Source organism: Octopus bimaculoides, chromosome 20 (genome assembly GCF_001194135.2).
Source record: "Octopus bimaculoides isolate UCB-OBI-ISO-001 chromosome 20, ASM119413v2, whole genome shotgun sequence".
NCBI classification, from domain to species: Eukaryota; Metazoa; Mollusca; class Cephalopoda; order Octopoda; family Octopodidae; genus Octopus; species Octopus bimaculoides.
Window position 1 is genome coordinate 25,327,191 of NC_069000.1, and position 4,432 is coordinate 25,331,622.

At 41.8% G+C, this 4,432-nt stretch overlaps 1 long non-coding RNA gene across 1 annotated transcript in view; it reads right to left on the bottom strand.

Annotated features, from left to right (window-relative positions):
• Positions 1–4,432, bottom strand: part of LOC106868903 (uncharacterized) — an 80,779-nt gene that overhangs the window by 50,798 nt on the left and 25,549 nt on the right. The window lies entirely within an intron of this gene.

Genomic DNA, 4,432 nt, shown 5'->3' on the forward strand with positions numbered 1-4,432 from the left:
ACAGTTGTTTGAGCTTAACCAGTTGAGCATGTCCCTTGGTGGCTGACGATATGTGCATCTCTGATCTTGAGCAGAAGTAGTGGGGGAGCATCATAGCCATGTGTTGAGAGGAATTCTTTGGGGTTTGAATAATTCACCTTTGGAAACATGCTCATCATCCTTAAAGAAACCTTATTCAGGGACGTTTTGAGCGGGATGGGCTACTCGAACTGATGAAAATTCTAACTGGGCTCCACTTGCAAGGCCATGCGCTGTTTATCTTGATATAAGATTACATATAGCTGTGATGCATGTGTCTGGTGTACCCTTATCAGACGGGTAATCATGATGGGTATACTGGGCTTCGTATATTTGTACCCCAGTGCCATTTTGATGACATGCGCTGCTTTCTCACTCAATAATAATAATAATAATAATAATAATAATAATAATAATAATAATAATAATATTAATAATAATAATAATTATAAATGTCTTGATGCTGTACCAGGTAATGGTTCTCATGGCTTCTGATTTTAACTAACTGGAAATGTTATAATGTATATGTTTTGTCTTGGTGTAAAAAAATAGGCTGCAGTAAATATTCTGCTCAATATCACAGATTTGAGCATGTCCTTTAGTGACTGACGATATGTGCATCTCTGATCACGCGTAGAAGTAGTGGGGAGCATCATAGTCACGTCTTGAGAGGGATTCTTTCTGACTTGAATAATTCACATGGGTATTCCGTTCATCATCCTTAAACAACCCCTATTCAGGAACTTTTTGAGCGGGATGGACTACTCGACCTGAAGAAAATTCTAACTGGCCCCACCTGCAAGGTGATGAAAAACAAACAAAAAGTCATACCAGAAAATTCCAAAAACAGGCGAAACTTCATAGGGCTGCTCGTGGAAACCCCATAAACCCTTGCTCGCTCTGATCTCTAGTACCTTCTGTTCATCTTCTCCCTCAATGTACTGTGCACGCTCGAGCAGTTCCGTTCACTTGAACCATTCCTTCAACAAATTTGCGGGAGAGAAATACTTCCCTTTCTGCCCACATTTTCCTTTACAAGTAGAACTTTTTGATTAGGACTTGGCCAAAGAGGAAGCCCTTTCAATCTGGTCCACTGCACAACCGCTTTTACTAATGCCACCAGACAGATAAACACTGTACTTCCCGGCCAAAGGAAACTGGCAGATAAGCTTCATAATGGACTCAGCCGATAGCCAGATTTGTCCTACACGTGACAGCAAGTGTTGACATAAACCCTACAGCCAGCAATGCTCGAGCTCTGAACGTGTGCGTACAGAACTGTTTCGTCGCTCTGTGCTCATTTCAGGCAGGTCCGGCTGACAGACACTTCCATACTTATAGAGTTTATCTCGAACCGACAATCATTACCCTGTAGCAAAGCAAGAATTTTCTGAAAATTACCCATGGGCCCCGGCTCGAAAATGCTCCGGAACAGATTAGCCAGTTGATACTCCTCGACACTCAGTCTCCTCGTGAACGTCGTTGCACTTGGCCACCACTAAATTTCTACAGAACACCAAATGGAACTTCCACTGATCGCATTGCAGACAGGCAGAAAGCTATGAGCGCATGATGGAACTCTAGCTCTTAGGGCCTTACATTAGTCTACGCTTGAGCCAGGACTGCACCACACTCAAAGAGACGAACTGCAGAACAGCGAATGTGACAAACGGAGATCACACATGCTCACTGTCAAATAAAGACTGGAGATGTTTGCGCATCAGTGACCTCGCCATACTTAGAGTGTGTTGTCAACGAATTGAGCGCTTGACCAGTAGAGCGCGTCCCTTCCCTTCTACAGAAAGTGGAAGAATAGGCGCTCCAGTCCGGTTTGACAAGGTGGTAATATATGACAGAGGGGGATGTATGCATTCACTACCTCCACTCGACCTCTCAAGTATAACTTTCTCTTAGCTCATTTCTGGATGAGATGGTGCTCTTGCATGTCACCTTGTCCCAATACTTCTCTTAGAAATTACAAGCAGATGTCGCTGTACCTTGCGGCGATCCAACCATGGAAGGCAGGACCGAAACTAGCCAATGTGAGAACAGCCGTCCGCCACCAACCACCTCCACCTTGCTGCCATTCAACACTTCGCGTATTTGTACAGCTGTTATCAAACACTAATGAGCGGGGCATTCCCAGGAAAGCTTCCGGACGCCCGAAAAATCCTTCTGGCCTGCCCTTGTCAAACGATAAACAGCTCCTAGTCTGAAGGCACAAACTTCGCTACTATTCACACCCAGGACCACCGACTTAATTGAGATCCAGACCTTTCCGAAACAACATCGCAGTACCCGCCAAGGCACCCGTGGACTTTGTTTTAATTGGTTAGGTTACTTAACTATCAACGACTTCTGGTTGAGATTATTTTAGTTCGTTGCTATATCTTCGTATTGTTTTTACTAACAACTTGCCCGCGTATTTCCTATATTCCAACCAATTTTGTCATTTGTACATAACGTGAATATCGAAGGCATCACAGAAACGGAGTTTTGTTTACTAGCTCTTGGTTTAATTTTTGAATGATGGCATTGTCTCAGTTCTTCCTTCTTCTCCTCATTATCAATCTTTTGAAGTTTTTCCTCCTCACAGTTTTTTGTTGATGTCATTTGCTATTGACTCTTTAGTGACTTCATTCTCTTTTTTCTTCTTTTGTATACCCCAATAGTTTAATACTTTCCTTTGCAATATTCATCTCTCTATTGTCACACGATAGCCACCTCCTAGTCTATTCCTGGAGTTGTGCCTGCTGGCAATCTGAAAACTGGGGCTCATTGCTCTTGTTGCCGTTTCGGCTGGTATCCGCAGCTTATCTTCCTCGTTTTCTCTTTTTACGCTTTTCGTTTCTCCTGGGCAAAAAGCCCTGAAGATGTTCTTACTATGTCATGTACAACAACCGGGTCTTTTTCCCTGCATATTCAATTTTACGCTCCATCTTCGGCGTCCTCAGCTAGACACAACTCCAATATTGACTTGTGAATCTCAAAGGTCTCTTCATTTTCCAAATTCCTTTTTCTCTTCGTGCCACATTTACCCTGTCGCAATCACCCGCCTATAATGCAATAGGACAGATTCATATCCTTCTAATTTCCCACATTGTCATCTTTATATTTCTGGAGTAAAGTGCATCGATGGAGGCATATATAATTATTTCAGTGTCTGTTTTGGTATCTATCTATGTGAGCATAAGCGCGTGCATTCTTAGATTGTTGGGCTGACAAGTTTCAGTTGTAGTTATACCATAAGCCATCCCTCATCAAAACGCGGATGTGTTGACAGCACTATCTATCGTATCGATCTAGTTTTAAGACAGCAGGGTGTTTGAGGGAGATTTGGTTTTATTTCTAGCCGGTAGAGCTACTACGTAAAGGCCCGCTCACTTGCTCTCAGACATTGCGCATGACAGTAATGAAAATGATGGAAAGAAACAAGAACTAGACTCTATTTTTTTGATCTCTATTTAGATTAATTCTGTGAATGGGTGCAGGCGTAGCTGTGTTGCAAGACGTTTGCGTGGCGCTTTGTGTAAGTGGCTTCTACTATAGCCTCGAGCCGACTAAAGCCTTGTGAATGGATTTGATAGACAGAAACTGAAAGAAGCCTGTCGTGTACACACGCGCGCACACACACACACACACTCACACACACACACGCACAAACACATACGCACAAACACACACACATACACACACGTGTGTCTTTATGTCTGTGCTTGTACCCCACCACCTCTTGACAACCAGTGTTGTTGTGTTTACATCCCCGTAACTTAGAATAAATACTGAGATTGATTTGTTCGACTAAAATCCTCCAAGCCGGTGCTCCAGCATAATAACAATTTAATGACAAGTAAAAGAAGAGATAAAGGATTTGCCTTATCAAGAATTTTCGATTTTGTATTCAGTTAATTCCCTCAATATGCCTAGAAACTAAAGGAACTTTTATGAGGGTACCTGATCTGCTAAACACAGCAGTCAATTCTTCCTCAAATCACACCCTACCATCTTTTAAAATGAAAGACACCGTTTACAATGCAAGATGTTACTCTAAATATATAATAGTTAGATCTATCTATCTATCTATCTATCTATCTATCTATCTATCTATCTATCTATCTATCTATCTGTCTGTCTGTCTGTCTATCTGTCTATCTATCTATCTATCTATCTATCTATCTATCTATCTATCTATCTTTCTATCTATCTGTCTGTCTGTCTGTCTGTCTGTCTGTCTCTCTATCTGTCTGTCTGTCTATGTATGTATGTATGTATGTATGTATCTATTATCTATCTGTCTGTCTGTGTGTCTGTCTATCTATCTGTGTGTGAATCTAATATAGATATATTTAACGAAGGGAGAGAAGGGGGTATAATAGAGTAGAACAAGAGAGAGAGAGAGAGAGGGAGAGAGAGA